Below are 27,523 nucleotides of genomic sequence, written 5' to 3'. Positions count from 1 at the left end.
TGCTTATCTTTTGATCAGCCACGTCATTTACTCAAAAAAAAACCAGAGACTCCATCAGATCTAACACATTCCCACTGATTGACTCAGACTGACTTATTTCCTGATTTTAAACTCACATCAGAACTGGAAACTACTCAAACTTTCATCAATCCATTCTACAATGGAGAAATAAATTAGGGTATAGTCACACACAGTGGAATAGTATACAGAATATAGAGTTGGCTCAAAATTCCACTATAGTGTATATATGTTTAGGAGTCCTCAAAAACAAACAAACAATTAAAGGTGGTTTTAACTAATAACAGGAGGCAACTATATGTGACTGGCAAATCAAGCAAAGGTACTCATATGATGTAACAACTGAACTAGACGTAGAGAATCTACAGAATAAGTACTGGAGGGATAGTAATGAGAACCCCATGGTAGAGTGCTTTTCAAGCCCATTTTCTCTAAAAACTATATAGTCCTAGGGAACCAGTGTTCTAACGAACACGTGTTCCATATATCAGACAGGCTGGGACAGAAAATGTTAAAATCACCAATTAAAAACAAGGGACCAGATATGGTTTAGCTCTGTGTCCCCACCCAAATCTCATCTCGAATTATAATTCTCATGTGTTGAGGGAGGGGCCAGGCAGGGGATGACTGGATCTTGGAGGGCGGACATCCCCCCTTGCTGTTCTCATAACAGAGTAAGTTCTCAGGAGATCTGACTGTTTGATAAGTGTGTGGCTCTTCTGCTTTGCTCTCTCCCCCCGCTTTGAAGTAGAAAGATGTGCCATGTTTTCCTTTCACCTTCTACCATGATTCTAAGTTTCCTGAGCCCTCCTCAGTCATGCTGAACTGTGATTCAATGTATGAACCTATTTTCTTTATAAATTATCCAGTCTCAGGTAGTTCTTTACAGCAGTGTGAAAATGGACTAATATGGGCCTTAAGAGATCTGCTCTACTCCAGCTTTACACTAACTGGACCATGCTTGGAAAGTTCAGTTGAATTCTGAATGCCACAGTTGAAAAAAACTTTGTACAAAGTGAAACATATTCAAAGAAGAGTGACCAAAATAACTGAAAACAACACAATATGACAACTGAAAGAAATGGAGAAATTTAACCAAGAGATGAGACAATTCAGGAAAGAGATAAAAACAATTTTTAGTGCACAAATTAGACTCAAGTACACCATGCCATTAAACCTATTTTACTCAGCATTGTATTTTAAAATTATTGTTAGAATAGTAATTACCCACCTTCCTCCCATTGTGGTAAACATAAATTTTACACATTGATCAAAATGCGGCAACAGATTGGTCAATACCTGATGGTATACTAGAGGGCTGATGCACACAAGCCAAGTACCACTGACGCAGACACGGCAGAAAATAGATTTCAACTCAATAGTAAGACTAGCTTTCTAACTGGGTTGTGCAAAGAAAAAACAGGCTTAAAAGAAAGGTACTATCTTTGCCATCCCTGAAAGTGTAATGAAAGAAACTTAAGAGTATTGGAGGGGATGGGGGGCAGGATGGTACCTTCAATCCTACAATTCTAATGATTCTGTATCTCAGTTCTCAGATAAGCTGTCCCTATTTTCAAATATCCCATACAAATGGCTTACTCAGAAGCAGACAGAATAATGAAAGGCAAGGCACATCAAATTATAAGGGAAAGATGTAATGAGACAAGGTAAAGAGAAGTATCTTGAAGATACCATCCTAAAACTTGAAATTTATATTGCTAGTAAAGCCACATATACATGAATTCTTAAATCAGTCCCCCTGAATCAAACTTTTCTGCTTTTCTTATTACCAGGAGTACTATCTGAAAGCAGAACTTACATAACTTACATTTTATTTATAAAAGCAGCAATATAACAGAGTTGAATAAACACATTTCTTCTCCCTGGAAAGGACAGATGAGGCTGATAGCATTAAAACACACCAGCATCCTGTCTGACTGAAGTTATTAGCCAATGAGGTGGAATGAGAAAAATCAGTATTGTTTGAATAGAAATAATTACAAAAAGACAGAAATTTTATCTGGGTATGGTGCCATGACACTGTTTACCCTCCAGAGCTGAAGTCTCGGTTCAATTCTTTCAAGGATAAAAGGCTGTTCATCTGGAACAAAGCCCTTACAGAATGCAAACTTCTAATTTTTTATTCAGTAACATTTAACTTCTTTCTGTGCCTGGGGTCATCACTGGTAAGAGTTCCAAGAAATATTCATTCTGTGGAGATACAGTCAGCTATCCTGGAAGAACTGTGCCTCCTTAAACCTCAATAATGGTTCTATCCCTCTCTCCCATTTAATCACTACACTCTGAATCCCTTCTGCATCAATTAAGCATACAATAGAGTGCAGTACATAAAACCACAATAAGCAATACAGAAAAAAAGGATTAAAGCCATGAAAAATGTATTAATTTATTCTACGCAATGCACTTGTAATTCTTCCACTTTCAGTCAAGATCACAGTACAGTTTAATAGTCTGGTTCAGGGACCAATTAATCCTTTTATATTTAAATCAATCACTGACTCCTCTCCGAATAATTTAGCTTCTACATGCTGCCTCCCATTTGATGTCTTTGGGGAAAGAGCACAGTTAACACTATGTGGCACATTAATCATGTTTAGTAACAGAAAAAAAATGCATTATCAGAGAGATCTAATACAAAAAGTAGATCATGCTCTAAAACATGTTAGCATCATGAGTACATGTGTCACATTTTCTTAATAAAAACATGCAAGTTAAACCAGGAGCCAAGAGTATACGCTTCATCTGGCTTTTCATAGTATGTGTGCCTGTATGTATCTATTTATTTTGACTACGTATAAATATATATCCACGAATAAAGCCACTCAGCTCAATCCATACCCCTACGCACTTCTCTTCCATCCCAACCTAAAGCAGACTGACTTGATGATGCTCAAACAGTGGGGAAGGGGAAAAGTAATAGAAAGGCGTGTATTTTATTCAAACTGGCATGTGTTTGGCACCTTGCCACAAAGCTGAGTCTTTTTCCTAGAACAACTCAGAAGCCTAATTAATAGGGTTAATTCAATGCAATATTCATGTGTAGTCTAAAGGTTCTTACCACTGCATATAAAGCAGATGTCCATGTTTTAAGAATATTTTCTCTAAACAAATGTGTCAAGAAAGCATTAAGAGTTCATGTGACTAAGAATAATCCTATTGTACTATATGCTAGCTCTTATTTTAACCAACAGCAAGAGAAGGAGGTCCTCTTTTTTGTTCCTGGATCTTAATCACAAGAATAAATCAACTTTGTATTCTAGTGGCCACCCCATGGATTACAAATGCAGGATTTAGTTTCAGAAATTTCAAAGCCAACATAAGCACTTTTCAAAGGTTCCATAAGTAAGTGTTTTCAAAAAATTTAACCAATTAAGTTTCTATGTAGATTCAGCATTGAAAAAAGTGAAGTCTGTATCTCGGCATAACCCAAATGTATTGCTGACTCAGGAGATCCGGCAGTTCAAACAATTCCAAACGAAAGAAAACACAAGTGAATGTTAGCTCTGTGTTCACTTCACACCAACACAGAGAAATCAAATGGTCAAAGTTTAAGACCAGCTCTGTGATATCAGTAGGAAGAAGAGTGAAAAAAGAGGCCATACTACAGGTGGTAATCCTAACTCCTAAGAACACACTGCATTCAAAAGCCTGGCTAGATTATCTCACCGAAGGAATATTTCTCTGCACATGTGAACTGAGGCAACCTTTGAAAATCTGGTAGACAACTATGACCCACAAATAACCAAGTGGAAAAATATTAAGTGTCATCCTCACTAATCCCCGAAAAAGTCACATCAAAGAAATATTTGGAAAGAACCCAAGTCTTCTGTTTCTTTTTAAAGCCTCAGAATAAAACCGAACATCACTAATGAAGATTAAACAAGTGAACCAAAGCTCATCATCAAAAATCATCTCATCCCTAGAATATTAAGTCATATCAGCTAACAAGCTACTATCAACAGGATTAGTCTTGTGTCATTTTCATGGTGGCAGGAGTAAATCTGGATAGATCCATTCATAGTCCTCTGTCTAGTTATGTCTTCGTAATTATCTGTCAAATGGTATGCAAAGTGTTACATGTAAAGAAAGGCGTGGTAAGAGACCCTACAGATCACTACAAAACACATATAAATCTAAGGAGTTAAATGCAAGGAAAAGATGGAGCCCCCCCACTTCTATATTGATTTGTTTGGGTAAAATGCACCCTTATATTTCAGTGATTTTCTCTGTCAGACAGTAAATCCCAAGATGGAAAATATTACGTGTTCTTTCTGGATTCAGTATAGGATAATGTTCAAAACAAGATAATAAAATGCCTAACAATCCTTTTGAACACTGTTGTTGTTCCTTTCCTTTCTCTTCTCTGCTTTTCATCTGGTCATCCCAATCCTGCACCTACATAGTTCTGAGTCCCCCTGGCTGAGACAACAAATGAAAGCCTCAGCACATTCACAAACTGCCCTTCTCATGCTTAGCTGCCATGTAAGCTACTCTGAACAATTCCCTCCCATTCTCCTGCTAGCAGAGGCTTCTGGATGAGAGTCTTTGGTGTTTCTTAGCTGCCTCTGATTTGGTAGGAGTTCTCCCTTTACAAGCCCCTGTGGACTTGTAATTAATTCTTTTATCTATGGACAGTCAGTACTGAAAACTATGGTATAACATAAAAAGTGAGTCACAGCCTATTTGGTAATAGTATATATGTGGTGAAAAATGCTCTGCTATAAATCTCACATTTAATATAATTTGACCAACATTAAGATACCAAATTTCAAGTAAATAACATCATAAACATTATGATTACCAAACGGGATCCAATTCAGAGTTACCATTGTATCAGTAGCCATCTTTAAAGTTAAAAGTAAAAGGAGAAAAAAAAATTAATGAAATAGCAATCAACTAACAAAAATGTTTAACCAGCACTTCAAATCACCAATAACAAGACATATTTAAAGTAGATAAATATGTTATATAAAGTATTTCTTTTATTGATTACGAACTACCTAATAAAGGAGTAGGTAATCAATAAAAATTACGTGCATGAAGTGACATTCCTGTCACTATATAAAACCAACGCTGGAGAAAGACATGCTTAAAAAATAAAAGCAGGCTTAGCATCTTATTTGTAAAGCCAATATTGAAATGCAGTCTTATCATTTTCTATCTACTCTTTAACATACTATGTCTAAGTCACAATGTGGTACCCTGGTTTATAGTCACATACACACACAAAAAGAATGTTCTGGTATTTGTGAAACTGAAGTTCTGTTTGATGAGTGCTGAGTGAGTTTTATATTTTCAAAAGCTCAATCAGCGAATCGTCGGTGTAAAAAACAAAAACACAAAGATGTTTATCAACATAAATAATATGACGGCACCCATCCACTGAACAGTTCTTAAAAATCACAAAAGAAAAAGTTAATGTTATGATACAAAATCCAAAGCCAAATGGATGTAAACAATTTCACATCTCAAAATAATGGGAGGAATGGCCATTTACAAGAAATGCTGGATATTTAATGGCTTTGTCTTTTGTTACCTTGTTAATCATTCAGCATAACTCCAACTTCACATGTATCAGAACATTTCAACAATATATGCAGTAAAACATACAAATATAATTAAAGATATCTACTTCAATTCATAAGGGAAATTTCTTGTAATGCAATTTTAATAGGAGGCAAAATCAGTGTAATATTTCATTCTGATTTCTATCTGTGTACAAATAATTAAAAAGGTTTTTTAAAAGAAAGAAAAAAGAAAATGCCTTCCTTTACTTGATAGCCAAATAGGCTCTTAACTCAAGTTAGGCATCTCACAGGAATATAAAACAATTAAAAATGCCCAGGTGCAGTGGCTCATGCCTGTAATACCCACACTTTGGAACACCAAAGTGGGGGGGATTACTTGAGTACAGGAATTTGAGATCAGACTGGGCAACATAGCGAGATCCTATTGCTACAAAAGTAAAAATAAAAAATTAGCCGGGCCTGGTAGCACATGCTTGTGGCCCTAGCTACTTGGGAGGTGGGAAGATTGTTTGAACCCAAGAGGTCAAGGCAACAGCGAGCCACGACTGCCACTGCACCCCAGCCTGGGTGACAGAGAAAGAGCCTGTCTTCAAATAAATAAATAAATAATAATGACAAAAACGTCAAGCTAGCTGTTTTACAAGTTTATTTAAGAACTTTGTTGAGAGCCAGAAAACACTACTTCTTTCATCTAAAAGTAGGTTTTCTGGCCTGGCGCAGTGGCTCAAGCCTGTAATCCCAGCACTTTGGGAGGCCGAGGTGGGTGGATCACGAGGTCAAGAGATCGAGACCATCCTGGTCAACATGGTGAAACCCCATCTCTACTAAAAATACAAAAAAAAAAAAAAAAAATTAGCTGGCCATGGTGGCGCGTGCCTGTAATCCCAGCTACTCAGGAGGCTGAGGCAGGAGAATTGCCTGAACCCGGGAGGTGGAGGTTGTGGTGAGCCGAGATCGCGCCATTGCACTCCAGCCTGGGTAACAAGAGCGAAACTCTGTCTCAAAAAAAAAAAAAAGAAAGAAAAAGAAAAATGTAGGTTTTCTTTATCCAATATGCATACATCAGCTACATGATTACAAGTGAAATGTTCTTGATAGTCAATAAAATTTCAGCTAAAATGTTAATAATCAGAAACAGCAAATTAAGGAAAATAGATTAAGGTAATGAGGAAATAAAAATAGAGGCTGAAAACAGTGTTAGGAAACAAGCCCCAAATAAATTATCCAGGGTCTTCTGACCCATCCCTCTTCGCCCTCAAGCAAAATCCTTCTGACCAAATCCCAGTCCTCACTCACTACTAGAATTTTTGCCTGTGTTTTACTGCCACATAACCTGTACATTTGATATGAGACATTTAGAAGTTGAGGTAGGTTTCCAGTACAGTCTTCCTTCTCGTTTTCTCTTGTATGGAAAGGCTAGATGGAGTTAAGAAAAAGAGTAAGGGAAGCTTGAACATGAAACATTTGTTGAATGTGTTTTTATTCAGGCTAGTTTTAACCTGGTGTTGGGAAAAATCAGTAAGAGTTATACCTGCAAAGACATATGTTACATTCTTTTTCTTTTTGGAGACAAGTTGAAAAGCTTGCGTGTGGAATTACACCATGCTCAGCAATGTTAAATTTAATTGCTACTTCTAAAAATCCATTTACTACTCTTTGAACTACGTGGGAACTAAAATTTGACAGAGAATAAATAAATCTGTGCTTATCACTAGTCACAAAGGGAAATGAAGTAGGTAACAGTCCCCGCTCCAGGAACCGGAAATGGAAGCAGAGTCACTGGGGCAGTGCTTCAGAAGACACTGTATATTACAATGAGCTGTCCTGGAGTAGGAACAGAGGATAATCAGTACTTAAAAGTGGAGAAAAAAGAGTGAGGCCTAGTCTCTCCAGCAGACTGCACCTACCAGAGCCTGAAAACCCATATGTGGTCACATCAAGGAAGAGCCAGGGTAAAGGCAGGAGTGAGAAGATACAGGGCAAGGAGGGGAGAGTCAAAATATCAGGCTAGTGCAATTGCTCAGAATGAAGAGATAGAAACTTAGAATGTGACAGTTAAAATAGAAGAGAAACCAAAAACTACATGTTACACCTAAACAAACCAAGAAGTATACCCTGTGATACCATAGGGGTTCCTTCTTCAGTTGATAATGCTCAAGAAATAAACATCTATAAATCAGAATGATGTTTTTTGGTGGTGGTGGTGTTTTGTGTTTGTTTTTGTTTTTTCAAAATCCAGAAAAACTCTTTGAGGTTGGGACTTAACGGCAGAAAAATTGACTAATAAGTTATCAATATTTTACTTGCTACTTTTTCTTATACTTTTCAAGTGGAAAGTGAGGCAGTGCCTAAGTTCCAGACAGCCACTACCATTACTGATTTCTACTTTTAAAATCAGTGTTTTTAATATTTTAAAACTAAGGAGAGACAATGATATTCTAATATTTGTGTATTGTCTTTACTCAAACCTTGTTCTCAAGGAAACAGCTAATGTCTCAATAACAAACCCTGCATAATCAAGAATACAAAGTATGCTATAATGTGACATTTGCACTTTAGCAGGATGAAAACGACCAGCTTCTTTGCCTTTGTAGCAAACAAAAGTCTTATTTTCAGACAGACGCTAGCACTTTCCACCAGACATATGCTGACAGGAACACGTAACAGTATTAACATGTTCTTATGTACAGAATGTTACTATTTTCAGTGGCATTCTATTTCAGATGAAAACAAAGACACAATTGAAATCACCTTTATTTTTAGACATTAGTGACTGCCTCTTTTGGAAGAGGCTCAGTTTTAAAGTCAGTCTTGTTAAAGCACAAGTGGAGATAACTGTTCATAAACCATTATGGATGAACATATTTCCCATGGCCAAAAGGCTTGAAATTAAAATGCCTCAAAAACAATTTTACAGATTTTTATTAGCCAAAAAAACCCACAACAAATAAGCATAGATCTTCTTAAATATATCATGTAATTTTTTTAATACTGAGTTCACTTCTTCCACCTTTTATAACCAGCCCTTTTTCCAGATGAAGCACTTAAAATTTTGGCACAGCAAAAGTAAAAAGTGATACGTCAATCATCTGCAGTTAGGAAAAAATAGGAAGAAATGACAGACACATAAGCGTACATACTATTTTGCAATCTAAGATCTATTCTTTTGAATGTAGTCAAAAAATCTGAAGAGTTCTTGGAAGTATCAAATATTGTGTTAAGCCTCAATTTAACAACCCAATAACATGAGGATTTTTCATTATACTTGCCTGTTAAAATGTTCTGTTAAAGCCTGAAACCATAATTCATAACTAGATTGTTCTAGGGCGCAACTCCGTGGAAGTTAAAATTATGACTCTGAGAGTTGAGTTAACTCCTTAGAGGAACAAAATATAGCACAGCTTTCCCAGTAACGGTAACCTAGCAGGTCAGGACGGTATATACATTTAAAAAATATGTGAGAAGGCACACAAAATCTTAAAATTGAATTACACTTTCACCAAAAGTTTACTGGGTGTGTCTGCATGTAACACAGTTTTTCTGTGTACACACGGAACAGGTATCATCAATATTAAAAATCTAGAAATAAAATGTATCTACTAAATGTGAAATTAAGAATGAACACCACTGAGACATTCTAATAACCAGTGGCAGGAAGCCAACCCTGGCTAATAGAAAAGCTGTAAAATTAACTAAAGACTTCTCCCCCTGAATTAAAAGCACACCCTACTTAGAAGATGGTAATTCTTTTTTTAATTAAATGGTTACACAAGCTCCATTTATAGGTATCAACAGTCTCTAATTTAAGTGCATAAGGAAATTTACATTCTTTGGCCAGGCACAATGGCTCACACTTGTAATCCCAGCACTTTGGGAGGCCAAGGCAGGTGGATCACCTAAGGTCAGGAGTTTGCCACCAGCCTGGCCATTATGGTGAAACCCTGTCTCTACTAAAAATACCAAAAAAATTAGCCAGGCGAGGTGGCACATGCCTGTAATCCCAGCTGTTCAGGAGGCTGAGGTAGGAGAATCGCTTAAACCCAGGAGGTGGAGGTTGCAGATTGCACCACTGCACTCCAGCCTGGGCAACGGAGCAAAACTCAAAAAAAAAAAAAAAAAAAAAAGACACCCCCAAAATTTACATTCTTCCAATAGAAATGCTCATTTTTCAAATATTTAACAATATACCTTTAAATGTATATTGTACAAAACTGTATACATAATACAGAAAAAACACCTAAATTAGGAAGCCCAAGTTTTACAAAGTCAAATCCTAAGAAAATGGGTTGTTTATATATTCTGATACATCACAATCAATTTCTACATCATTAAAATGTTAAAGAATATTGTATAATTTTTTAATAAAACATTTTTCTAAGGTAAAACAATAGAAGTGAACAGGCCTGGAGCAGTGGCTCACGTCTGTAATCCCAATACTTTGGGTGGCTGAGGTGGGTGGATCACAAGGTCAGAAGATCAAGAGCAGCCTGGCCAGTATGGTGAAACCCTGTCTCTACTAAAAATACCAAAAAATAGCTGTGCATGGTGGCGTGCACCTGTAATCCCAGCTACTTGGGAGGCTGAGGCAGGAGAATTACTTGAACCTGGGAGGCAGGAGGTTGTAGTGAGCCAAGATTGCACCACAGCACTCCAACCTGGGTGTGAGACTCCATCTCAAATAATAGTAATAATAATAATAATAATAATAATAGAAATTAATATTTAATTTAGATAATTTTTAAACTAGAAATACAGTTTTACTCTCTCCATAAAGGGAGTAAATAGCCTGTGCAGTTTTTTAAACCCTAGTTTGAAAACTCTAATTAGCCTAGACGTACATTCTGAGGAGTAAATGCTGGCTACAGATCATATGCAAACAGCAATGATAAATGTCAACAAAGTACAGACTGAGTATCCCTTATTCAAAATGATTAGAACAAGAAGAATTTCAGATTTCAAATTTCTTTGGATTACAGAGTCTCTGCACACACATAATGATATATACTGGGAAGGGGGCCCAAGTCTGAATATGGAATTCAGTTATGTACATTTATATTACATATACACCTTATACACACAAATCCTGATGGTAATTTTACATAATATTTTAAATAATTTTGTCTGTGAAACAAAGCTTTGACTGCCACCCGTCTCATGAAGTCAAGCTTAGAATTTTCCACTTATGACATCATGTGGGCACTCAAAAAGTTTCAACTTTGGGAGTATTTCAGATTTTGGACTGAACAGAGATAGCCACTGAGGAGCCAAGCTGACTGATAGGAAGGCAAGGAATAAGATGAAACATAGCCAAATTTCTAGCATTTAAAGAGAGGCATGTTAAGAAACCACTTACCAAAAAGCCACAATCAAATTCCAGCTTGCCCCTCATTTATAACAGAAACAGTCATAGCCAACCAGCTGTTTTTGAAATTTAATATTTATTATGTACTTACCTACCTACACACACACACACACACACACACACACACACACCCCACTACATAAGAATATTCAATACAGCTAAGAAGCAGAAAACCAGTTTCTTAGTGTTAGATGATTTGAATAACACAAAGGCGTCGTGCAGATGTGAGGATTCAAATTCAAAGCCAGGAGTGACCCATCTTTTGTTATCTCAAAGACATGACCTAATACATAGGACAGAGAAGCAGAAAGGTCAGACTAAAAGGATGACTAATGTCATTAAAAAATACAAAGAATGTGAGGGAGTATTGCTGAGTCCTATATTACTGGAAGTGGGCCTCTCACTAGGTCAAAATCTCAATTTTGCCTTTAGGAATTTTGTTGGTTCTGTAGAAGATAGAACCTAAAAGCATTAACTAATGAGAAAATTGCTCTAATATTTTATTGAACTAGGTTGTAAAAATTAATTCTCATAACTCATTGAGAAAAATGTCTTGGTGTCATCCTAAAAGGGTGTTAAATCCATTGTGATCTTTGTGGGGGGAAAACTGGAAAGCATCACTCACTCTTAAATGTCAGCCAGTTAAGAACAAAAATCACCAATCATGTTAAATTCTGATTTGCATTACACCATTTTGACAAGTTAACCATTCCAATCTTGTTTTGCTTAGGCTAATAGCACAATCTGCTTCTATACTCAGTCTCTGAGACAGACCCAGAGACTGGGAAGAAGCAGCAGGAACAGGGTGTTGGGTTCCTACAAGATGCTAACCAGGTACAAAAAATTAACAAGGAAGAATTTACAAGGACAATCCATACATTAATAATGGAGTGTTTAATGTATTTTGATTAAATGAGAAAGTCAAATGTATTTCAGTGAAACTGATGGGCAATATATTAATAGTAAGTCATATAAGGCAAGCGTCATCATTAACGTCTTACAAAAGCACTGAATAAGTCTAAGACATTTTCTAGAAAATAAAATATATAATCCATTATTCCATTTATTATGCAAATAGCTGTCTTTCTGAAAGATTTATGGAAAACATTTTCTCCATGTGTCATGCACTATGTGAGAAATCAAGAAAACCACGGCACAAATTACAGTTTCTTATTAAAAAGTAAAAATTCCTTTTTATTCAATGACTTCTAAATTATTGCACAGATGCAAGTGATTAGTAATGGGAGTTAAAAACATGAGTAAAACATAAGCCCTATCCTTAAGGAATTTACACTCTTCTGAAAGATAAAGTAAAATATGACCAGAAATAGTATAATAGAAGGTACACATTAATACCAGAAGAAAAGCTTAGGTCTATAAAATTAGGAAGACATTATTCTGGCTGGGTGAATCAAGAGGCTCTGTGGAGGAGTGAGGACTAAAGTTGGGCCTGAAGGACTTCTACAATTCAGATAACATGAGACTGGATGCTTAGGAAGCAAGGCTATCTAGAAAAGGAAATACTAAGAGTAGTTAATATTTGAACGTTTACTTTGCCAGGCACCATTTTAAGTGCTTTAACTATATTATATCCTCAAATTCTCACAACTCTGAGGTAGGCATTATATTATTATCCCTACTTTGAGGCAGAAGGAAGAAGGGGAGGGAGCTGAAGTCACTTGCCTAAGGTGACACAACTTTCAAATCCAGATCTGACTAATCAAAGATCCTACACTCTCAAAGCACTGAACTTTACATCCTTAACTGAACTGGCATGATAAAAACTAGTTATAGTTCAATGATTATTAGCAAAAGGCTTTCACCTTAAATCAGCTCATTTTAGCTCTTTTTACCTCTATAAAGCCCATTAGAGGTATGCTAGTATCCCCATTTTAGATGATACCACAAGCTCAAGTAGTTAAAGTAACTTCCCCAGGGTCACAGAGGCAAAGGTCCAGCTGATAATCAAACCTCATCTTTGGCCTCCAAGTCCAGTGTTTCATCACATCTACTTCTCTTTTACATTAGAAAGGTTGTTTACAAATTGTGTGCCATGAAGTCCAAGACTTATGCAATGATGCCGCATTGTCCATCATGCTCACTACTCTGCTCTACATCAACGCAAAGGGGATTCTGCCCAAGGATTTCATTTGAAAAACAGTTCTACTACTTAATTTAAAGTAACCATCACACACACACACACACACACACACACACCAGTCTTATCCTCATTTCCTCCTGCATTTTCTCACGTTCTATAGTATCCAAACCCTACTCCAGAAAATACTACATCTCACACATTACGTAAACGATCTTTCTCTTGGAGTATTATGTGCAATACCTTCATTAAAACCAAAATATATTCAGAATAAAAACCACATAACAATTAGTGAGAACTCTGCCAAGTTTTCCCACCACTCTACCTGTACATCCTCTTTGAGAACCTACTATTTAGAACTCCAAGAGTATGACTTAAGCATGTTAAGTACTTTTCTTTTGTACATGACTCTATAATAGCCTTACTTTCAGGCATAACCAGAAAAGAACAGCTTTCATGTTAGAACAGCTTTCTAACATTAATAACTAGATACTTAACAGTAGTGATTCCTACTGCCCCACTGAAATCCTGTTAAAGTGACACAATCATCATTAAAAAGCTTATGGGCACCAGAATGATTAAAATAAAAGACAATTTCAGGCTAGGTGCTGTAGTTCACACCTGTAATCCCAGCACTTTGGGAAGCCAAGGAGGGAGATCACAAGGTCAGGAGTTCAAGATCTGACCCACATGGTGAAAACTCGTCTCTACTAAAAATACAAAAATTAGTTGGGTGTGGTGGTATGCACCTGTATCCCAGCAACTCAGGATGCTGAGGCAGGAGAATCACTTGAACCTGGAAGGTGGAGGTTGCAGTAAGCTGAGACTGCACCACTGCACTCCAGCCTGGACAACAGAGCGAGACTCGGTCTCATAGGGAAAAAAAAGAGAATTCCAAGTGCTGATAAGGACAAACAACAACTTTCATATACTGCTGGTGAGAATCTAAACTGGTACAACCACTTTGGAAAATTGCTTGGCAGTATCTATTACAGCTGAACATATGCCTGCTACTCTGTGATTCAATATTCCACTCCTAGGTATATATACCCAATAGAAAATATGTACCAGAATGTTCTTAGCAGGATTATTCATAATAGCCCCAAATGACCAATAAATCAATGTTAACCAATAGAATACATAAATTAATTGTGGTATATTCACATTCAAGGAATTAAACAATAAAAACAAACTGCAACTATACACAATATGAATGGATTTCATAAATTTCTTTGAGTAAGATGCAAAATAGCATAAACTACATGACATTACCTAAATAAAGTTTAAAACTATGCAAAACTTGTCTATAATGGTATTGCAACAGTGATCCCTTTGAGTGAGGGGGGAATGACTAGGAAGAGGCATAAGGGGTGCTTTTAAGAAGTTGGTAATATCCTGTTTCTTGATCTGAATACTAGAAATAAGGATGATAAAGCTAAACAGTTACGATGTACAAACATCTTACATGTATATTTCAGTAAAAACACTGAAAAATAGTCCCAATAGGATGAGGGTTTTCCGAACGTCCATTGCAAATAAGATAACTAAAATAGATGCCACTCAGAAGAAAAAGGTTACTAACATGTAAACTTATGATCCCTACTTTCAGCAATACAGAGGAGTCAAGGCACATTCACAAGAGAAGTTAGTTCTTTAAATGGTACACAATCCCTCTTATGACCAATATTTTTTAAATGCTTTAAACTGGCCTTTCCAATGAAGACTTACAGAACTAATGGATTTCACAGCTGGGAAGGCCTTTAGAAAAGGCCATGACTGGTCAGGCACCATGGCTCACTCCTGTAATCCTAGCACTTTGGGAGGCTGAGGTGGGTGGATCACCTGAGGTCAGGAATTCAAGACTAGCCTCACCAACATGGTGAAACCCCATCTCTACAAAAATACAAAAATTAGCCAGCATGATGGCAGGTGCCTATAATCCCAGCTATTTGGGAGGCTAAGGCACCAGAATCACTTGAACCCAAGAGCCAGAGGTTGCAGTGAGCTGAGACTGTGCCACTGCACTCCAGCCTGGGCAAAAGAGCAAACTACGTCTCCAAAAAACAAACAAACAAACAAACAAGAGAAAATACCATGACCACTCCAAAATGCAAATAAGTTAATTTACTGACTTCAATAGATTCACTAAATATCCAGGATAATGCTCAAAAGCTCCACGAGCAGACCACCACAGTACATAAGCAGAAGAAGATTAAAAGCCAAGACTTCATGGGTGGTTTAATAAGCTGCTGGTAGCCCAAAGATAAGTTTGTTAGGGTAGGACCCTGACTACCACAACACTAGCCCCATTCTGAGTGATATAGGAAGCAACAAACTACAGCGATTACAAGCAAGAGTGTTGGAAGCAGACCAAATCTGAGTTCTTACTATATAACTAACTAAAATGTATGGTCTTGCATAAATTACTTGATTTTTATCCTTAGTGATACAATTAGTACACCGACACCAACCTAAACTTTAAGCTAGGTTACTTTTAAGTTTAAATGCAATAATATATAAATTACTTAGTACCAAGTACACACTGGCTGTGATGGTGATAGTAATAATAACAATCATGATAAGGTAGCAGTGGCAGCATCGTGAAAATGAGACATAAGTTCAAAAGAACTGGATGTGGGAGGGAAGCAGCTGATTTTTGAAGGGGCTTCCTAGGGTCAGAGAAGGCATGGAAACAGGTAACTAAGAACAACCCCATGGACTATTCACAAAGACGGAACTACAGTCTGGCTTTAGTACACCACAGTGACTAATTAAGTTTTTTCCTAATAATGTGTGCATGCATTTTCTAATGATTATAAAGAAAATTTCTTTTCTTTTTCTTTTTTGAGACAAGGTCTTACTCTTTCACTCAGGCTGGAGTGTAGTGGCACAACCATGACTTGCTGCAGCTTTAACCTCCTGGGCTCAGGTGATTCTCAGCCTCCTAGGTAGCTGGGACTACATGCACAGGGTTTTGTCATGTTGCCCAGGCTGATCTTGAACTCATGTGCTCAAGCAATCTGTCCACCTCAGACTCCCAAAATGCTGGGATTACAGGCATGAACCACTGTGAGTGGCCTAATTTATAAATAAAATTTCTTTATGCATAATGCCTATCTATACTTGTAGGACCTCAGTTAAGACATCAGTAAGTATGAGAATTAGTTCCAACTACTGCTGGTGATTATAAACTCTCAATCCACCTACACTTGTTTTCTCTGAATTCTCCAAGAAGCAATGAGATAAATAATCATCAGATATTCTCCAAGATTCTTTAAGAAATTAATTTTTATCTAATCTTAAATGACTGCATGACTATAGGATGAAATTACTATCTTAGACTCTAACTCAAATTGTTCTTAATGATCCTAGAAAGAATGAATTACTCGAGATAAAAGATAAATTTTGCTTTGGTTTGTGATCTTTATTTCTTTCCTTAAAACTTAACAGACCTCTTTAATATGTGTAACTCGAAAGATTTACTGAAATATGGAATAAACTTCAGTGACTTAACACATACTTGGTTATTGTATTTTCTCCAAACTGACATATAAGTAAAGATCCTAAATCATTCTGGTAAGGGAATAAAAATGGTCTCCTTCTCTCATAAGATTTAAATGTATCACTACGTGAGACAAGGTTAAACTAGAAGCAGAATCCCTGAAGAAAGCTAGTAGGGTCATTTAACAGAAAATGAAGTTGGTTAACACCTGAAGGAATAATTGTGGTAGGGTATTCAAAGTCGCTCAAACACAAGCCCATAAAATAAAGCCCTAGGAGGCAGACAGAAGTCCCAAAGAGATTGCAATTAATAATCCTCCTGAAACAGCAAAAGCATATTCTACTTGAAAAGTACAAAAAGGATAACAAAAACAGCAGCAGTAAGGCTGAGAGAAGATGCCAAATTTCCAGCAATCAAACTACAAAACTCTATCTAACATGTTAGTTATTTTATTCAGGGGGAGCTAATTAATCAGCTGCATAACAGGGAGTTCAGTATCCATATGACATTCACAGTTGGGTATCCTCAGACTGACTGATGGCAGAATGTTCTGTTACCAGCACTTAGGTTCCAGAGACAACTTTCTATGTTAACAGTCTAATAAAGATGCAGTGTTTTGTTTATGAGATGCTGCGACTCATTTCCAATTTGATAATATTAATCTATCCAAAACTTAGACTAATGGTCATTATTATGGTCTCTGAAACGGTTTACACATGGAGATAGATAGCCCCTAAAGTCTATTGCCATACCCTTACTTAGCATCTGGCAAAATCTGATGGTTTCCTTAACTTACTAACGTTGACTCTCAGAGGTCAAAAACTGTGCTCAGATTTTCAAAAACTTGGTATTCAAAATGCCTAAATTTAGTAGACTTACGATTTTTTGTTTGTTTGTTTGTTTTTAGTTCTGGTGCTTATAAAATAAAGTCTTATTTTAAATCATTGAGCTTATCTAGTAAATTTACAAATAGAATTCAGGTGGTTAAAATATATTAATTCATTTAAAATTTTAGGATCCAATGTCTTATGTACTGTGATAGCTCTATCATTTAGTCACGGATTAAATCACCAAAAATTCATCTACTTATTACTGGAAAGATGTGTAACAGAAAAATCTTTAAATCTTTTAAATTACTAGAAGAACTATGGACAATCAAAAGACACAATACATTTTCTTCCTGATAAAAGGAATCTGCTAGCAAACTTAAGCTGAAAAGTGACCATTATTTACTGTTTAACATTTCTTTTAAGGTATAGATCCTTCTCAGTTCATGTGATTTCCTACTTTATGTAATAAAGAAGGACACAAAAAAATATGCTTCCATTTGTTTATTTCAACCTAAGCAATATTCAACTTCAAAAACTCAAAAATATTGTTTTCTCCAAATATATTCTGAAGGTGCCTTTATAATTACTATACTGATGAGTCTGCCTACATACAAAAATTAAATGTTGAGATTTGAAGTAAAAAATAGCTTCCTCTGTAACATAAACTGGCAATAAAACCTGTCATTTTGTAATCTTTATCTTTATCCATAATGGAAAATAAATAATAAATTAATCTACCATCTTCTTAACCATTTACATGACCTCCCATAATACGTTTCTGAAGATCATCGAAAGACTCAATGAGAAATCTTTCTTGCAGAGATAAGTTGCTAATCTTAATCTGTGCTCCCAGAAAGAGAACAGCAGTCAAGGCAAAGCTGAATTCAAAATAGGTTAGCCAACTGTAAAACAGTAAGAGCATAATAGAGAATGATTTGTGGACTTCTATATTTAGCATATTATCATAGTCTCCACCCCCATTCAGATAGTATTCTAAAAGGTAAGTAGTGTTTCATCCTTCTTAGCAGATTGACTCATGACTATACATGTAAACTATGAATACATTAATTAGGGGTCATAATATGGTACAAGTATATGTACACTTACCAACACAGCAAGAAGGTATTGCCCTTATGGAAAACACATAAAGTAATGGTTTCCATGTACAGATTTGTATGCAATAGATTTAACGGACTAAAAGTTTACAATTTGTACATCTAGCCTCCTTAAACACATTTTTCTTTTTCTGTTGTTTAAAGACAGGGTCTCACTCTGTCACCCAGGCTAGAGTCACGTAATCACAGCTCACTGCAACCTTGATTTCCCAGGCTCAAGCAATCCTCCCATCTCAGCCTTCCAAGTGGCTGGCACTACAGGAATATGCCACCACACCCAGCTAATTTTTTTGTAGAGATGGGGTCTCACTGTGTTGCCCAAGCTGGTCTTGAACTCCTGGGCTCAAGCCATCCTCCCGCCTAGGCCTCCCAAAGTTTTGAGATTACAGGCCTGAGCCACCATGCCTGGCCTGCTTAAACAGGCTTTGATTTCACTGTCAATAACCCTCCAAAGAAAATTATCCTCTACATAATTCTCTTTGTGTATGTGTGAGAAATAGTTTCACTTTTGTCACCTTGGCTGGAGTGCAGTGGAACAATTAAAATTATTAGACTACATTAGATGAAAATTGTTAGACGGTATTGTGGAGGGAATTTTAGGTTCAATTATTACCTTAGGTACACACACACACGCACACACAATACTTGCTTTATGGAGCTCTGACTTTTGCCAAATTAATTCACTACAGATAAATGGAAGTGAAAGAAAGGAGATCGAAAGCAAGTTATGACATATACATGACATCATCTTTAAAATGAGAAACTGAAAGCTCAAGATGGTGGCATATGGGCATTTGTGTCTTCTTTTATTATCTGTCTCCTGCCTTCTTCTCCTTCCATCTCTGAGACTCTGCTCACACCAATCAGTAAGCTGATCATTAAGTTAACAGCTTCTATATGAGGTCTCAGGAAACTAAGTAAGACTACAGATTACTTTTCTCATCTTACTTTTCTCATTTTTAACTGAGAACACTCTAAGTTATTTTAAAGCAACTGGGTGGGTAGAGGATAAGATTTAACTTTTTTAAGTCATGAGACTCCTTTATTTTCAAAGCTAAACATTCATTAACTGTTCTTTTAAATTCCATATTATACAAGTGTTCTATTTAAATCCAGATGCATTTTTGTTTATTTTTAAATAAAGAGTAGTTACAAGTAACATCTCTCTCTTATTGTTAAGGTATACAATAAATTCTTGATTGCTCAGCACTAGGAAAGGTGAAGTCAGATGGTTATACAATCAGGCAAAACTGAGTTCATATCCTACCTATTATAGGCCGCCTTAAGTTAGTTAACCTCTCTCTTCAGTTTTTAGTGCTACAAAATAAGATAATAATGCCTACCTCATAGACATATAAACATTAAATAAGATCAAACAAATGATAACACTCAGGACATGACAATTACTAAAATTAACTGCAGTCTCCACCACAAATCAGAATGAAATCATCTACTCATCAATGCACATCCCAAATTACCTACTGTGAGTTTGGGAATAGATTTTAAATTTTACAGTTCAGATAAATTTAAAAACATATTAGAAAGGAAAATTCAATCCAAAATCCAAAGTATAAAGTATTACGGTGACATCCAAACATTAATACCTTGAATCAATTCTCTTCTATTGGTTTTCTTTTTTCCGGGTTTTCTGTTTTTGTTTTTGTTTTTGCTTTTGTTTTTAGATGGGGTTTCTCTCTGTCACTGAGGCTGGAGTGTAGTGGAACAATCTCAGCTCACTGCAACCTCCGCTTCCCAGGCTCAAGTGATCCTCCTACCTCAGCCTCCAGAGTAGCTGTGACCACAGATATGCACCACCAAGCCCAGCTAACATTTTGTATTTTTGGTAGAGACAAGAGTTTCAACCATGTGGGCCAGGCTGGTCTCGAACTCCTGAGCTCAAGCAATCTGTCCACCTCAACCTCCCCAAGTGCTGGGATTATAGGCATGAGCCACTGTGCCTGGCTCCTTCTACTGGTTTTCTACTGAAAATATTATCTTCATAGGAAATTCTATACAGTGTCTCTGTCATACATACTATATATGTAATATTTTTTTGAGACAGTCTTTGTCGCCAGACTGGAGTGCAGTGGCATAATCTCGGCTCACTGCAACCTTGGCCTCTCTGGTTCAAGCGAATCTCCTGCCTCAGCTTCCTGAGTAGCTGGGACTACAGGGACGTGCCACCACATACAGCTAATTTTTGTATTTTTAGTAGAGACAGGGTTTCATAATGTTGTCCAGGATGGTCTCAACTTCTTGACCTCGTGATCCACCCACCTCAGCATCCCAAACTGCTGGGATTACAGGCATGAGCCTCAACATATTTTTAAAACAGAGTGGGGGAAAAACCCCAAAGTGGCCCAGGTTGGAGTGAAGGCTATTTTCATTGAGATGGCCTCACAGACCAGCACACAACATGGAACCCCAGAGGTCTTCAGATCCTGCCTGAAAGCTGCTTTCTCCATGCCGATCAAATCTGTACAGTACAAGATGTCCCATACACAAGTGGAGACGCTTTTGTGTCTTTCCTGCCTTTTCCCAAAATACTGGCTCTTCCTCCTTTTTGTCTACTTTATTCCTCAAAATAAGTTGGACTTCAGTCTTGGAGGCACCACACAGCCTAAAACAATCTTATTCTGCAATGTCCACCAGGGCCCTCAGCACAGAAGCCGGCTATCTGACATCCAATTTAGGGCATTTCTGTCTTCTTTCCCCACCCAGTCTCATCCATAAGAGCAAGGTCTGTGTTAGCCCCTAGGCGGCCCAGAAGAGAGCCCAGAACACCACTTTTTTGTATTGATAGGAACTAGTACATATATAACTGGCTTGAGGGAAGAAAAAAATTAAGCATTGTTGTGGGCCAGTGCGGCGTAATCCTTAAACTCAAGGGTTCAAGACCAGCCTGGGCAACATAGTGAGCCCTCGTCTCCACGAAAAATAAAAATAAAAATAATTAGCTGGGCATGGTAGCCTGTGCTGGAGTCCCAGCCACTTGGGTGGCTGAGGTGGGAAGACTGCTTGAGCCCAGGAGATCCAGGCTTCAAGTGAGCTAAGATTGTGCCACTGCACTTCAGTCTCAGCAAGAGCCTGTCTCAAACAAACAAAAGAAAAGAAAAGGCACTCTTTGGATATCTAAGCCACTGTTTCCTTCGAGTATTAATAATCTAGTTTTATTTAACTCCAAAATCACTGACCTAGATAAATGGTTATTATAAGCCCTAAGACTTATAATCAGGCAAAAGCCTTTTTTAACCACCACCACTTCCAAGGGAAAAATAAAAACTGTTCATCAAAATACAAACCTTTAAAAGTTTTATAATACTTAGTATCATTAACTATGGTACTATTATAATATTACTAACACAAAAATATAAACATTGTATCTATGGGGGATTGGTTCCAGGGCCCTCCCACAGATACCAAAATCCACAGATGCTTAAATGCCTTATATAAAATGGTCTAGGCTGGGGGCAGTGGCTCGTGCCTATAATCCCAACACTTGGGATGCTGAGGTGGCCAGACTGCTTTACTCTAGGAGTTGGAGACCAGCCTAGGCAACATGTCAAAACCCCATCTTTATAAAAATAAAATAAAATAAAAAAATTAGCCAGGTGTGGTGGTACATGCCTGTAGTCCCAGCAACTCAGAAGCTACCACTGAGATGGGAGGATCCCTTGAACCTTGAGTTGAGTGTGCAGTGAGCCATGATTGTGACACTGCACTCCAGCCTGTGTCACAGAAAGAGACCTCATCTCAAAACAGAAAAAAAAGGTCTGGTATTTGCATAGGACCTACACCTATCGCACCGCATACTTTAAATCATCTCTAAATTACTTATAATACTGATTACAATGTAAACGCTATATAAATAGTAGACAGTATTATTTGGGGAATAAATACAAGATAAAAGTCTGTACATACTCAGACCTAGCCAGCTGAAAATGTAGAGATGTACTTTAGAAAAATACATTTAATCTGTGGTTGGTTGCATCCTTGGATGCAGAACTTACAGATACGGAGGGCCAGGTGTACTTCTTATGAAAAGAGGTCAATTTGATCAAGCTTCTCTGTTCCTAAAAATTCTGGACTCTCGGGCCCCAGATGCCTGGGGAAGAAAGCATGACCGGGAATGCAAGAAACTCTGACTACAGCTTACTTGATGTCTTAGCTGGAGAAGGCAGTTCCCAGGGTCTCATTAATACTCAGCATGTCTAACAGTGGGCTGCTTTGGTGAAGGCAGACAAGGAAGACTGCTTAAACACACAACAAAGCAACTGAGCCTTCGACGGTACTACACTGCCAAAAGAGCATCTCTTCTCCTTACAGCTCTTGCATCTGACACCGGTACAGCACTGAGACCCATCACACCATTATGTACCCGATCTCCACATTGCAGAGTACTACTCAACTGTAAATGGTGTGAGGACAAGGGCCCCATCATTTTGTTCACTGTTACATCACCAGCATCTAGCACAATGTGTGGCATATAAGTAGGCTTTTTAAAAAAATACATGTATATATGTATATACCGTCAAGCAACAATGAGAGTACCTTGTGAGAAAAGCATCATTAGGTGATTTCATCACTGTACACACATCATAGAGTGTACCTAGACAAACCTAGATGATACACATTTATTTATATAAAAATTTTATGGCGATAATCAAATGTCCCAGCACCATTACTAAATATCAATCATTTCTGTTACTTGATCTGCAATGCCAGTATCAAGTGCCATACATCAGGTTTCTACATATGCTCCATTATAATCTTTTAGTACTACTGTTATATATGCAGTCCATGGTAGGATGAAATGTCATTATGCAGCATGTAGGTGTGTGTGTATGTGTCTGAAAACAATATATATGGTATGCGCTTAAATAAGGACTGGGGAGAATAGCAAAAATAATACACACATACACACACACACACACAAACACAAACACATGCATATATATGCTGAGTATAATAAATCGATAGCAAAAATAAAAGTATTTTAGCACTTCACTTTCACCATCAGTGTCATACTGATTTTTTCGATATGATCTAAAGATAATTTTTAAAATTATGTTAAATATGAGATTATCACATTAGCAAATTTCCCTCCAAGATTACATGTAGGCCATTTAATATTCCTTCCGACCATATCTGAGCTTCATTTATAAATAGTGTACAAGATTCTGAAGAAAATATTATTCCAATACAGTAGGATCTCCTTCTGCATTCTGGCAGCACATCATAAAACATGTCCCAATAGGCCTAATAGTGCATGGTCAGCGAAGAGGAAAAGTGAAAGAAGTCTTCTACTTTGCTGCTTCTCTGAAAAGGGAATCACATTAGGCCATTAAGTAGTCAGATACATTATTTTACTGCTTGCAAAACCCTTGGGTAATGAAGAATGAGTACAAATTGCCACTGGCAGTTTTGGAAGAAAAACAGAACTGTGCAAAACAATGACAGCTGCTCTACTACAGCACTGGACAAATGCAGTAAAGAAAACAGTACATCAGTTGTAGTTTTTCTGCTTAAGTAGAGCGCTCTCCCATGTGAGAAGGAGCTATACAACTACATAACTGCAGAATCTGTGTAAATGCTCAAGTAGAACAAAAGTGATAGACTGTAAATGCATTTGTCAAAGCTATCGGGTCGGATTGTCTTTCTGTCTCTCTCATACTCACACATGTGCTTGTGTGCACACACACAGAGTTCCATTTTCCTCTAAATAAGTAAGACTGAGGGGCAGCTATGATGAAAAGCATGTGCACTCTGGACACACAAAAGTAAAAAAGGTAAGTAATTTTCACTGACAGAAACATTAATATTTTTCGGCTGGTCCGAGTGCAGTGGTGTTTACAACTAATTGATCACAACCAGTTACAGATTTCTTTGTTCCTTCTCCACTCCCGCTGCTTCACTTGACTAGCCTTAATAAATAATAAATAAATAAATAAATAAATAAGAAACATTAATATTTTTCAATGAAGATGCTAAGATAAAAATAAAGAGTGGTATTTCTTTAATGTGGCCTATGAGTGAAGAAAACAACTTACCTTCTATGCAAAGAAAACTCATTTGTGTCACACTTCGTATAGGTAAACAGCAAGAATGAATGATTTATTTTCACAGGATTAAGAGAATAAAATTGGACTCACATCTTTAGCCTTTGCTTGAAGAATGCTGTTAAATGTCATATATTCTTCTGAAAACCTAACTTTACTATTGTGCTACTTTAAGGTATTATGTGAGAATTTTATCTACTTTCAATGTCAAAACTGCAATGACTTTTGCACCAACCTAATATATACTGTAAAATTTTTCAAAGTATGAGAGTCCTGTAATATGACCATTATAAACAATGTAAGAACTTTACAATTAATTACAGAATCTCATAAGAGTTTTTATATCTGTAACAAAATCCAACTTGTTTCACTGTTTAGAAAGACGGGATTTATTGACGTGTTATTAACAATGGCGTAAGCATGTGGGTACCTTTAAGCATCACCAGCCTTTGTTTTCTCATTGATTTTTGCTTCATTAAGTAAAGCTAATTTGTACCTCCCATTAATTTTTCTTTGCATTTCTTTTAAGTATCAGGCAGATGAATGCTTTTCTTATAAAGTTTCTTATAAAGACTGGTTGAAACTGAGTCTTCCTTGATGTAGACTTTTTAGCTATCAATTACTTGCACAGATTAGGGTCTAATGAATGTGTTGATTTGTTATATTTTGTGAATACAGTATTTGATATATTTGTTTAGACATGGGTCATATTCCCAAGACACCTTATTATATATTTGCAAATATTTCAAAATCCAAACAATCCAAAATTTGAAACACATCTGGTCCCAAGCATTTTGGATAAAGTGTATTCAACCTGTATCACTGGTTTTCAAGCACTTTTTCAAAATTTTTAATGAAACTACCAAAATGCAGTTATAATTACATTCAAGTTTATAAAGTGTAAGTATTTCACACTCTTGACATGATTCATTAAAGGCTAAAATAGATTAAGTAACCGCCAGAGGTCACATACAAGACTAGGAGCTATTATAAAGACAGGCAACTAACTGTAATCCCAACACATATTCTGGAGTCTGAAAGTCCAGAATTTAAGTCCCAAATCCACATTAATAGCTATCTGACCTTCAGGCAAGTCACATATCTCTGTGAGTTTTACATCTGTAAAATGGGAACGCTATCATTTATCTCTCAAGGTTGTTAGGAGGATTAAATGAGGTATTTATTTAATTGGCAGATACTTACAAACTAGGTCAAGGCATTCTTCTAGGCACTTTTTAATATTAACTCACTTCAGTTCCATAATTCTACAACGTAGAGACAAGAATTATCTTTCTTTTACAGATGAACTAAAACAGAAGGGTTAAATAACTTACTTCTCTAAGGTACAAAGCAGCAAAGTCAAGATTTGAATCCATGCAGTCTAGCCTCAAAGTTCAGGCTCTTTAGCATCACATTAAGGTGTCTCTCATAGGATCTAAAACACTTGCCTGGCACTTAACGTAATGATGAGAATGGTAATAAACCACACAGTGCCCAGCCTAATATACAAGCATAACACACCCTAGAGACCCTTAAAGATGGTCTTGAGATGACATACAAAATACACAAGTACATCTAGATTAAATTTACATAGCACAGAAATCTCTAATGATACAAATTAAGGCTACCACTTTAGGAATTTAGAAGAAATCATTACCATTACTATTTCAAAAATCATCACTGTTTCCCAAGTATGAATGCCTAGATTTTCTCTTAACATTGCTAAATGAATCTTACAAACAATCAGCACCTAATATTTTGGTCCTATCAATTATTTAGCACTCAGTTTCGAATATAAACTAATGATATTAATTTTTGAAAGAAAATACTCAAGTGTACTTCAATATAAAAACTCCAAAGAGAATTAAATTTACTATTTTCTTTTTCCAAAAAAATCAGTATTTTAATAAAGTAATAAATGTTCACTGAAGAAAACTGAAAAATACAAGGATACAGAGAAGACATTTCCACCAGCAGTTCAATATCAGCTTTACTTTTCAATGAAGTCTGAGACATTCAATTTTCAGATAAATGATTTATTTCAATTTTGAAACTTGATGAAGTTTCATGAACCAAAATAGTTACTGTCAAGGTGCTTCAAGTTAGAAATGTGCTTCTAACAGGTGAAACATTTAACTCTACATAAAATGGTTTTAATATAATAAATAATTTTCTCCATTTCTTTTTTTTTTTTTTGAGATGTAGTCACCCAGGCTGGAGTGCAATGGTGTGATCTCGGCTCACCAAAACCTCCATCTCCTGGGTTCAAGCGATTCAACCCTCAGCCTCCTGAGTAGCTGAGATTATAGGCATGTGCCACCACGCTCAGCTAATTTTTTATTTTTAGTGGAGACGGGGTTTCTCCATGTTGGTCAGGCTGGTATCAAACTCCTGACCTCAGGTGATCCACCTACCTCAGCCTCCCAAAGTGCTGGGATTACAGGCATGAGCCACCATGCCTGGCCCACTTCTTATGCTTAACTTAAACTAAATTCAGTCAGATGATGTTTGACTTGAATTCAACTAAAATTTTTTTTAAACTTAAACAAATTTTATATAATGAGTCATATGGTTACAAATTGATTACTAGTTAATGACAAAACTTGGAATTAAAGTTCATTCTCTTCCACAGTACAGATAAGACCAAGTCACTCAATAGGCATCACCCAACCATAACATGTTTTAGCTTCTAAATATGGAGCCCTCTTATGAACACAAACTTTCAGGGAGAATCAATACTATTTAAATTAATACCTATTCAAAAGACATTTACACTTTCAATACACTATATTAGCATTAATTTCTCCCCTGTTCCCAAAGGCCAATCTCAAAATCTAAGTCTTGCATCAGCTAATAAAAGGCAAGGAAAATACAAAGCAGTCAAGTAAACTGATTCTTTCTCCCTTCTCCTCAAGCCCTGTTCAACTGGCAAACACTGATAGTCTGATAGAATCTTTCTGGGTCCTACCATCCTAAAGGCTGATTTGATA

General features: G+C 36.7%; 1 protein-coding gene across 3 annotated transcripts in view; it reads right to left on the bottom strand.

Moving 5' to 3' along the window:
• The window catches only part of MED13L (mediator complex subunit 13L), a 303,530-nt gene that overhangs the window by 81,861 nt on the left and 194,146 nt on the right, over positions 1-27,523 (bottom strand). The window lies entirely within an intron of this gene.

The sequence above is a fragment of the Saimiri boliviensis genome, chromosome 7 (genome assembly GCF_048565385.1).
Source record: "Saimiri boliviensis isolate mSaiBol1 chromosome 7, mSaiBol1.pri, whole genome shotgun sequence".
Taxonomy (NCBI): domain Eukaryota; kingdom Metazoa; phylum Chordata; class Mammalia; order Primates; family Cebidae; genus Saimiri; species Saimiri boliviensis.
This window is presented reverse-complemented; position numbering and strand designations above follow the sequence as displayed.